Source organism: Hyperolius riggenbachi, chromosome 9, assembly GCF_040937935.1.
Source record: "Hyperolius riggenbachi isolate aHypRig1 chromosome 9, aHypRig1.pri, whole genome shotgun sequence".
Taxonomy (NCBI): Eukaryota; Metazoa; Chordata; class Amphibia; order Anura; family Hyperoliidae; genus Hyperolius; species Hyperolius riggenbachi.
In genome coordinates, this window is record NC_090654.1 from 118,191,407 (window position 1) to 118,203,378 (window position 11,972).

The 11,972-nt window shown below is 48.4% G+C and overlaps 1 long non-coding RNA gene across 1 annotated transcript; it reads left to right on the top strand.

Moving 5' to 3' along the window:
* Positions 1-8,022: 8,022 nt before the first annotated feature.
* Positions 8,023-10,566, top strand: LOC137531718 (uncharacterized). Its single transcript, XR_011023718.1, has 2 exons — positions 8,023-8,421; positions 10,079-10,566. It is a non-coding gene; the product is annotated as an uncharacterized lncRNA (long non-coding RNA).
* The last annotated feature ends 1,406 nt before the right edge of the window (positions 10,567-11,972 follow it).

Consider the following 11,972-nt stretch of genomic DNA (forward strand, 5'->3'; position numbering starts at 1 on the left):
GTACTGTAATTGAAATCTATCAGTCTGGTAAAGGTTATAAAGCCATTTCTAAAGCTTTGGGACTCCAGCGAACCACAGTGAGAGCCATTATCCACAAATGGCAAACACATGGAACAGTGATGAACCTTCCCAGGAGTGGCCGGCAGGGCCGGCCTTTGACCTGAGCGACCAGAGCGATCGCTCAGGGCGCCGGCCTCCAGGGGGCGCTCCTGCCGCCTGGCCGCATGCATTATCTGGCTGCTGCGGGCTCCAGATGGGTCCGTCTTGCTGTGCGTCTTTCTCCACCCCCTGGTGCCGCTGGGGGCGAAGAACAGCAAACTGCTGGCGTTTCAGCTGCACCTTTGCCACTGAGCCTCCCCTCCCGTTGCCGCCTCTGCACCCGCCGCCTGTCCCCGACAGACCTCAGATCGCGGCGACAGCAGAGTGGCTGGCTGCGCAGGCTATCCACACTGAAGGTATTCCAAATGCGGAAGTGACGTCATTGACGCTGACGTCACTTCCACATTTGGAATACATTGAGCGCGGGTAGCGTGCACGGCCAGCCACTCTGCTGTCGCCGCATCTGAGGTCTGGACTGCCAGACAGGTCTGTCGGGGACAGGCTGCGGGGACCGGTCGCCGTGAGATCTGAGGTCTGTAACTTGCCCCAGCCACAACTGCCCACCCAGCCACAACTGCCCACCCAAACAGCCCACCAAGCCACAACTGCCCACCCAGCCACAACTACCCACCCAAACAGCCCACCAAGCCACAACTGCCCACCCAGCCACAACTACTCACCCAAACTGCCCACCCAGCCACAACTGCTCGCCACAACTGCCCACCCAGCCACAACTGCCCACCCAGCCACAACTACCCACCCAAACAGCCCACCAAGCCACAATTGCCCACCCAGCCACAACTACTCACCCAAACTGCCCACCCAGCCACAACTACTCGCCACAACTGCCCACCCAGCCACAACTACCCACCCAAACAGCCCACCAAGCCACAACTGCCCACCCAGCCACAACTACTCACCCAAACTGCCCACCCAGCCACAACTACTCACCCAGCCACAACTGCCCACCCACAACTACCCACCCAGCCACAACTACCCACCCAAACTGCCCACCCAGCCACAACTGCCCACCCACAACTACCCACCCAGCCACAACTACTCACCCAAACTGCCCACCCAGCCACAACTGCCCACCCAGCCACAACTACTCACCCAAACTGCCCACCCAGCCACAACAACTGCCCACCCAGCCACAACTACTCACCCAAACTGCCCACCCAGCCACAACTACTCACCCAGCCACAACTGCCCACCCACAACTACCCACCCAGCCACAACTACCCACCCAAACTGCCCACCCAGCCACAACTGCCCAAACTGCCTCGCCACAACTGCCCACCCTGCACCCAGCCACCAGCCTGCACACTGCCCTAACCAGCATCCTGCCCCTGCACCCATCCTGCACACCGCCCTAACCTGCACCCAGCCACCAGCCTGCACACTGCCCTAACCAGCACCCAGCAAATACCCTGCACCCAGCCAGCAATTGGGGGTCCGCTATGGCTACCTAACATCTAGGGGCACATTTTTCTACCTACTGATATGTATGGGCACATAGCTATCTAATGCTTTTATTTTGTGAACATGGCTGTTTAATTTATGTATCCAGGGTGGACTTGGCTACTAAATTGTTTTATCTTGAGGCATCTGTCTATGTAATGTTTTTATTGTGAGGTACCTGGCTACTTACCGTAATTATTTTATCTGGTTGACTGTTGCAACTTTATTTTTATTGGGCAGCATGTGACTACTTGATGAATTATCTGATGGCATGTGATTACTTGATGAATTATCTGATGGCATGTGATTACTTGATGAATTATCTGATGGCATGTGACTGCTTGATGAATTATCTGATGGCATGTGATTACTTGATGAATTATCTGATGGCATGTGACTGCTTGATGAATTATCTGATGGCATGAGACTACTTGATGAATTATCTGATAACATGAGACTGCTTGATGAATTATCTGATGGCATGAGACTGCTTGATGAATTATCTGATGGCATGAGACTACTTGATGAATTATCTGATGTCATGTGATTACTTGATGAATTATCTGATAACATGAGACTGCTTGATGAATTATCTGATAACATGAGACTGCTTGATGAATTATCTGATAACATGAGACTGCTTGACGAGTTATCTGATAACATGAGACTGCTTGATGAATTTTCTGATGGCATGAGACTGCTTGATGAATTATCTGATGGCATAGGATTACTAGATGAATTATCTGATGGCATGTGACTGTGATGTGTTGGGGGGGGGGGGGGGCGGAGAAATTTCAGTGTTTGCCATAGGCGCCGTATTACCCAGATATGCCTCTGGCTGCCTCTTGGAGTGCGAGACTCTGCCAGGCCCCGCGATATGTCAGGAATCAGCATGGGCGGAGGCGCCCTGAGGCTCAGGCTGCTGCAGGGAAGCACGCAGTACATGTGCCACCAGCTCTGTGACAGTGTCCTGAGTGACGACAAGTCCTTCTCTCCTGCTCCCAGAATTCCAGCAGCTACACTGGCACTGCTCTGCAGACAGTAAGAATAGAAGACCAGCAAAAAAGTAAGGTTCCCTATCCCCAACCTCCCTACGCGAAAGGGAGAATATGCCTATGCTAGATACACTAAGAGGGGAGGGGGGGGGGGGATTGGCTGCCTAAATACACTAAAAGGGGATCTGCAACTGCAAGACTAGTAGCCTAAGCCTATATACACTAAGGGGGGATCTGCCTATATATACATTAAAGGGGATCTGCCTACATATGCAAGACAAGTAGCCTATATACACTAAGGGGGGGATCTGCCTATTATATGCACGTGAAGAGGATGAATGGGGAGGGGGGGGGGGCGCCAATATCTGATTACGCTCAGGGCGCTGTGAAACCTAAGGCCGGCCCTGGTGGCCGGCCGACCAAAATTACCCCAAGAGCGCAGAGAAAACTCATCCGAGAGGCCACAAAAGACCCCAGGACAACATCTAAAGAACTGCAGGCCTCACTTGCCTCAATTAAGGTCAGTGTTCACGACTCCACCATAAAAAAGAGACTGGGCAAAAACGGCCTGCATGGCAGATATCCAAGGCGCAAACCACTTTTAAGCAAAAAGAACATTAAGGCTCGTCTCAATTTTGCTAAAAAAACATCTCAATGATTGCCAAGACTTTGGGGAAAGTACCTTGTGGACCGACGAGACAAAAGTTGAACTTTTTGGAAGGTGCGTGTCCCGTTACATCTGGCGTAGAAGTAACACAGCATTTCAGCAGAAGAACATCATACCAACAGTAAAATATGGTGGTGGTAGTGTGATGGTCTGGGGTTGTTTTGCTGCTTCAGGACCTGGAAGGCATGCTGTGATAAATGGAACCATGAATTCTACTGTCTGCCAAAAAATCCTGAAGGAGAATGTCCGGCCATCTGTTCGTCAACTCAAGCTGAAGAGATCTTGGGTGCTGCAGCAGGACAATGACCCAAAACACACCAGCAAATTCACCTCTGAATGGCTGAAGAAAAACAAAATGAAGACTTTGGAGAGGCCTAGTCAAAGTCCTGACCTGAATCCTATTGAGATGTTGTGACATGACCTTAAAAGGCGGTTCATGCTAGAAAACCCTCAAATAAAGCTGAATTACAACAATTCTGCAAAGATGAGTGGGCCAAAATTCCTCCAGAGCGCTGTAAAAGACTCGTTGCAAGTTATCGCAAATGCTTGATTGCAGTTATTGCTTCTAAGGGTGGCCCAACCAGTTATTAGGTTCAGGGGGCAATTTCTTTTTCACACAGGGCCATGTAGGTTTTGAGTTTTTTTTTTCTCACTAAATAATAAAAACCATCATTTAAAACTGCATTTTGTGTTCAATTATGTTATCTTTGACTAATAGTTAAAGAGAACCCGAGGTGTGTTTAAAGAATGTTATCTGCATACACAGGCTGGATCTGCCTATACAGCCCAGCCTCTGTTGCTATCCCAAACACCAATAAGGTCCCCCTGCACTCTGCAATCCCTCATAAATCACAACCGTGCTGTGAGGCTGTGTTTACATCTGTAGTGTCAGTCTCAGCTGCTCCCCCGCCTCCTGCATTGCTCCGGCCCCTGCCCCCGTCCTTTCCCTCCAATCAGCAGGGAGGGAAGGGATGCAGGTGGGGACTGGAGTTCTGCAGGAGGCGGGGAGAGCAGCAGACTGACACTATAGAGATAAACACAGCCAGCTCTGACAAGCTGTTTGTCAGCAGCGTGGCTGTGATTTATGAGGTATTGCAGAGTGCAGGGGGACCTTAGGGGGGTTTGGGATAGCAACAGAGGCTGGGCTGTATAGGCAGATCCAGCCTCTGTATGCAGATAATATTCTTCAAACCGACCTCGGGTTCTCTTTAACGGTTTTTGATGAGCAGAAACACATGCAAAAGAATAAGAAATCAGGAAGGGGGCAAATAGTTTTTCACACCACTGTATATATATATATATATATATATATATATATATATATATATATATATATATATATATATATTAGATTTTTATTTAAGCTAGATCATCATAGGTGATGACATCAGTGCTAGGGATAAGCGGGCACATTTTTAAAGTTCAGTCTCACGGCAAATCGGGCTGATTTTGAGTTCTGAACGGTCTGTCAGAACATGCCAGCCGTTCCGTCTAAAATTTGCCTATTTGGCAAAATTGCATTGAAGTCAATAGCATTAAACAAAATAAAAATAAACAAAACAAAATAGTGGATAATAGCAAAGCTCCCATATATGCTTAGATTTTCTAAATATATTAGGGAGAATAGTAAGCAATACGTAAGTAATAGTAAGGAGAAAAACATCAGAAAGACCTTGTTGTGTTTGAAAAAATCGATTTAAAAGTTATGATAGGAAAATGTTTTTTAAATACAGTTAAAGAGACACTGAAGCGAAAAAAAAAATATATGATATAATGAATTGGTTGTGTGCTATGAATAATTACTAGAAGATTAGCAGCAAAGAAAATATTCTCATATTTTTATTTTCAGGTATATATTGTGTTTTCTAACATTGCATCATTCTCTAATATGTGCAGATTACACAACACTCAGCATTCAAAATGATTCTTTCAGAGCAGTCTGTGAACTAATGAACTCTCCTCTGGCAGATAAAAAGAAAACTGTACACTTACAGTTGAGATAATAAAAGTCAGAAGACAGCCCTCTCCACGACTTTGAAAGTCGTAGAGCTTAATGGTTTTTTTTGTATAGAGATAACAACTGGAGTTTCTTAAATCTTCCTGTACTGGAAACAATTAGACTGATGGATCTGATCTTAATGTTTTATTTCTTAGCTGTACTACACATAAAAATCATAATATCATAATTTTTTCGCTTTAGTGTCTCTTTAAGCGACAGAATCTAACCATCAGTATGGTAGATTTACATATTTTTGTGCACCCTGAGCTATACCAGCCCACATGGTCCATGATATAGGGGGCTCTGGGCGAGAGGGATGGTAAAGTCCATTTGCATACCATGGAAAAGGGGCTCATCCCCTGGAGGATAGAGTAACTACCCCCATGCCTGTGGGTGTAGAGCCGGGGGGGGGGGGGGGGGGGGTTTGTTCATGGTGGAATAGGGGGACCCCCCAGATGCCCACCTCCCCAGGTGAAATGGATATATGGGTACTGATGAATCCCTTGCCCATTTGCAAATTTAAGTAGGAAATAAAAACACAGACAAGTAAAAAGTCTTAATTGACCACAAATACTCATCTTTCGGTTTGTGCTTTTTAAACTGGTTGCTCAAGCAACCGGCAAGCACATCTATCTGCCATCAGAAAATCCCAGCTGTATCTAAGTTTTCTTGTTTTAATAATAATCCGAACATTTGTATAGCACTTTTCTCCTGTCAGACTCAAAGCGCACAAGAGCTGCAGCCACTGGGACATGCTCAAGAGCTGCAGCCACTGGGGAGCACTCAAGAGCTGCAGCCACTGGGACTCGCTCAAGAGCTGCAGCCACTGTGACGCGCTCAAGAGCTGCAGCCACTGGGACGCACTCAAGAGCTGCAGCCACTGGGACGCACTCAAGAGCTGCAGCCACTGGGACTCGCTCAAGAGCTGCAGCCACTGGGACGCGCTCAAGAGCTGCAGCCACTAGGACACGCTCAAGAGTTGCAGCCACTGGGACGTGCTCAAGAGCTGCAGCCACTGGGAAGCGCTCAAGAGCTGCAGCCACTGGGACGCACTCAAGAGCTGCAGCCACTGGGACGTGCTCACGAGCTGCTGCCACTGGGACATGCTCGAGAGCTGCAGCCACTGGGACGCACTCAAGAGCTGCAGCCACTGGAACGCACTCAAGAGCTGCAGCCACTGGGACGCACTCAAGAGCTGCAGCCACTGGGACGCACTCAAGAGCTGCCGCCACTGGGACTCGCTCAAGAGCTGCAGCCACTGGGACGCGCTCAAGAGCTGCAACCACTAGGACACGCTCAAGAGTTGCAGCCACTGGGACGTGCTCAAGAGCTGCAGCCACTGGGATGCACTCAAGAGCTGCAGCCACTGGGACGTGCTCACGAGCTGCTGCCACTGGGACATGCTCAAGAGCTGCAGCCACTGGGACTCACTCAAGAGCTGCAGCCACTGGGATGCGCTCAAGAGCTACAGCCACTAGGACACGCTCAAGAGTTGCAGCCACTGGGACGCGCTCAAGAGCTGCAGCCACTGGGATGCACTCAAGAGCTGCAGCCACTGGGACGCACTCAAGAGCTGCAGCCACTGGGACATGCTCAAGAGCTGCAGCCACTGGGACGTGCTCAAGAGCTGCAGCCACTGGGACGTGCTCACGAGCTGCAGCCACTGGGACGTGCTCACGAGCTGCTGCCATTGGGACATGCTCAAGAGCTGCAGCCACTGGGACGCACTCAAGAGCTGCAGCCACTGGGACGTGCTCACGAGCTGCTGCCACTGGGACTCGCTCAAGAGCTGCAGCCACTGGGACGCGCTCAAGAGTTGCAGCCACTAGGACACGCTCAAGAGTTGCAGCCACTGGGACGCACTCAAGAGCTGCAGCCACTGGGACTCGCTCAAGAGCTGCAGCCACTGGGACGCGCTCAAGAGTTGCAGCCACTAGGACACGCTCAAGAGTTGCAGCCACTGGGACGTGCTCAAGAACTGCAGCCACTGGGACGTGCTCAAGAACTGCAGCCACTGGGAAGCGCTCAAGAGCTGCAGCCACTGGCATGCACTCAAGAGCTGCAGCCACTGGGACGTGCTCACGAGCTGCTGCCACTGGGACATGCTCAAGAGCTGCAGCCACTGGGACGCACTCAAGAGCTGCAGCCACTGGGACGCACTCAAGAGCTGCAGCCACTGGGACGCACTCAAGAGCTGCAGCCACTGGGACTCGCTCAAGAGCTGCAGCCACTGGGACGTGCTCAAGAGCTGCAGCCACTAGGACACGCTCAAGAGTTGCAGCCACTGGGACTTGCTCAAGAGCTGCAGCCACTGGGAAGCGCTCAAGAGCTGAAGCCACTGGGACGCACTCAAGAGCTGAAGCCACTGGGACGCACTCAAGAGCTGCAGCCACTGGGACGTGCTCACGAGCTGCTGCCACTGGGACATGCTCAAGAGCTGCAGCCACTGGGACATGCTCAAGAGCTGCAGCCACTGGGACTCACTCAAGAGCTGCAGCCACTGGGACGCGCTCAAGAGCTGCAGCCACTAGGACACGCTCAAGAGTTGCAGCCACTGGGACGTGCTCAAGAGCTGCAGCCACTGGGAAGCGCTCAAGAGCTGCAGCCACTGGGATGCACTCAAGAGCTGCAGCCACTGGGACATGCTCAAGAGCTGCAGCCACTGGGACGTGCTTAAGAGCTGCAGCCACTGGGACGTGCTCACGAGCTGCTGCCACTGGGACATGCTCAAGAGCTGCAGCCACTGGGACTCACTCAAGAGCTGCAGCTGTAGCAGGTAGAAAGAGGGGGGATCTATTTATTTTTATTTTTATATTATTACCTGGTCAGCAGCTTTAAATAGAGGCGCTGCTGACACAGGTTTGTTAAGGGCATTTTTCCCTTAGTTGTAATGTGTAATGTGTGGGTAGGCAGAGCTGATGGCTGAGGGAAGGTTGCTAAGCAACCAGACACACAAGCAGGGGAGCCGTTAGGGAAGATATAACAGCTTTCTGAGGGGTTGAGTTGGCAGTTGGAGCAGACAGGAGAAGGGGAAAGATGCAGCAGGCACAGCTGAGTAGAAGCAGGCCAGACGATGCGATAGCTGACATTTTGTGGAGTTCTCCTTCAGTTGGCGGTTTGAAATCGTTTACACAGCCACTGGGACGCACTCAAGAGCTGCAGCCACTGGGACGCACTCAAGAGGCCAAGCTGCAGTGTTTGTGAGTCTTGCCTTGAACTCCATACTGAATAGACACTGACCCTGGCCAAGATTTGAACCCTGGTCTCCCATGTCAAAGGCAGAGCCCTTAACCAGTGCACTATCCAGCCACAGTCACTTCAGGGTCACCTTAACTAATTTAGGTACCGTAGCTCATTTTTAAAAATCTTCAGGACGTTTCAGTCATTTTTATCATTTAAAGACAACTGTAGAGACAAGTATATGGAGGCTGCCGTGTATTTCAAGATTAGCTGCATGCTTATTTCTGGTGTTATTTTGATACTACTGCAGCCAAATAGACTAGTAGGGCTGCCAGGCAACTGGTATTGTTTAAAAACAAATAAATCTGGCAGCCTCCATATTCTTCTCACCACAGTTGTCCTTTAAAATCCAGGTGGCTTCTTCTCCTAATAGATTTGGTTCACAACAACTATGCCCCCACCCTTGTCTGCTGCTTTGATAATAAGGTCTGGGTTATTGTTAGGTTCTAGGAGAGCTCCTTGTTGTTTCCTATTCTCCTTGTTCTTTCCTATTTAAATTTAGTTTAGGAATAAAATGATACTTATCATTGAATAAGCTATGTACAGTATAAGTTCTGTGTCTATTTATCACTTCAATCAAGAACAGCTTTTGCATGTAGGCTGTAATATTACATCTGACCACTGAAGGGCGAAAATTTACAACAGCTTATATTGTCGTTTTTCAAGTTCAAGTAGGACACATTTGTACACTGCATTGATAGTCTCTAGGCCAGGGGTCAGGAACCTTTTTGGTTGAGAGAGCCATAAATGCCACATATTTTAAACTGTAATTCTGTGAGAGCCATACAATATGTTTCAAACTGGAACAGTGCGCAGCGCAGCAGAGGACTCCCGTCCCTGTTCCCATGGTAATGTGTATACAGTTGATCCGCTGGGCAGCGGAAATGTCACATGTCTTTAGCTTCTCCTGGGTTTCAGCAACATCAGCGATTTCCCAGACAGGAGAAATACTGACTAACAGCTTGTACAATTAGCTAGGTGACTTGGGTTGTAGGACGAGATAACAGCACTTGGGCCCAATAGGCTGCCTGTGAAGTGACAGGCGGCCTATTGGGCCAATCATAGTGCAGGGATTTCATCCTACAATGTCACTGGACCTGACAGGGTCCAGAGTGGGACAATTGGAGCAACTGTTTGTGTTGGGGGGAGCACGAGTAAGTTAGCAGTGCATTCTACAGCAGTAGTGTGCCTACTATGAAAAATTGACTTGCGCTGCTAAACTAAGCTGCGCTGCTTGAGCAGTGTAACTTAGTGAATCAGCCCCTACTGATTTGTCTGTGAGCCAGTTGTAGCCATAAAAAGAGCCACATATGGCTCCCAAGCCATAGGTTCCCTACCCTTGCTCTAGGAAAACTTATATACCTCTAAACACATTCATCTCAGGCTGATCTTATGTTTAGTTTTCTAAAATGTTCCAAAACAAGCAAATACAAAGTTTTAATGAAACTGCCTTTGGCCTGTGTGGACTTTTTCTTATGTTTGGATTATTGTCTCTGTTGGTTTTCTTTTTAAAAACCCCCACAGAACCCCTGTAAGTGAAAAATAAAAGTTAAAATAAACATACACACATTATACTTATCTCCATAGTCTACTCAAGAATCATTTTCTCCTTTTCAGCGTTCCATTCGTCCACCTTGATAGATGAAATTCTCCATCCTCCATTTTAAAAATGGCTCTGATCTTGTAACAGCTTTCGCCTTCTTGAGTTTGTGAGTGCATAAGCCAAAGGAGAATGAGCCCAAAGACAGCGCATGCACGGAACCACCTTGTCCTTCAGCTCACTAGATCTAGACAGAATTTGGAAGGGATAATTGAAGAAAATGTTGAGCTTCAAAAAGAGCTGACGAAGTATGTAATGTTCTTTTGCTGGTACGTCATCATGTGCTTAATAATTTTACCTGATGCCCTTGATGCCGCCTCCATGCACTGCCCTCCATGGTGCGATCCAGCTATCAGCATTCAGCACTGAACCGGCAAGGTGGAGAGAGAAGGGAAGCCTCTGGAGCATCCAAAGGCTTCCCTCTCCCGAGGTAAGTATCAGAATTTTCCTTTTTCTAACCCCACAGGTTTACTTTAAAGATAAATAAAGACAAACTTAACTTAAAGGGACCCCATCATAAATTAGGTCATTTTGAGTTAAGTGAAATAATACAATAAATATCCAGCAATGAATTGTGGTGGGAATATACCAGCCAGCTCCTGACAATCTTGTTAGACAACGGGTTCTAAATCTTTGCCTTCAGAATATGAAGATGTGTACCTCAAAGAAATGGTAAATGAACAAATAATAGTGCAGATAAGGTTAGAGAAATCGAGAGCCCAATATAGTGTAGTAAGTTCAGCAAAAAATTAGTAAAGATAATAAGTGAGAAGAATATACTCACAAACGTGGGTTACCACAAAGGCAACCACTGTATAGGCAGGTGAGGAGATTAGACCTGTCCTCACTCAGGATTAAGAAGTCGCTCTCTGTAGATCAGAAAAGGGGTAGATCACCCCTCCACCAGGGGTGGACACGGTACAGCAAACGGGGAACAGAGGCACCAGCAGGATAAAAGTGAATAAAACCTTTAAAATTTGCTTGGAGGAAGCAGTGGACTTACCTCCATAAAGCAGACACAAAAGACTGTATAATAGTAATTACATTTATTGTATAGTACCCCAAAAGTGCAACGCGTTTCGCAGGCAACGCCCGCTTCATCAGGCAATAAAGTGGGGACAAACAGAATTTCAGCAGTAGCAGGAGTAGCGCCTCATTCTCACTGAGGAGAATTACCCAAATAATAGTGCAGTATCTTCCAATCTGTGGATAACCACCACCTCCCTGTGGCGAACCAGACACTTATGATTCACTCTACAGTGCTGTCACTAAAGACGCATGCAATGTGCTCACCAGAGTTGGATGCTGCCCAATTACAAACAGCTATTGCGCTTATTTCCATTCCACACAATTGATCTGGTCTCTACCAACATGGGATTCAGGAAAATTATAGTTCCATCAAGAATGGCAGGGGTGTTGCTAGGATCCTAAGAGATCCGGGGCACTTTTTTTTTCAAGCCGGAAAATAGGTGAGACCAAATGTGGGTGTGGTCATGGGTGGAGCCACATTTACGTGAACTTAACAGCAGTCTAAGTTGGCCTTCCCAGCAAAATGTTGGATGAAGCCCCCTTCTTCATTAATACAAAAAAATGCAGCATATAACATAGAAATACAGTGTCACTTAAACATAACTAGGCAGCTACCTGGGTATGTGCTGGTTAGTCTGGCTTTCTACTGGGCAGGCTGGCCTGCTGCCTTGTTATCTGGCAGTTTCCCTATAGAATTCCCTGACCTTCTAGTGGACCCCCTCCCATGGCCTCCCATTGAGGTACCACATCTTCCAGCATGCCCCCATAGAACCACAGCTCCCTGGATGCCCCCATAAAGGCAACAAAGCATCCAGCATGGCACCACAACAATTGATGCACCTCAGCTCCCAGCATGCCCGCCATTGAGGCACCACAGCTGAC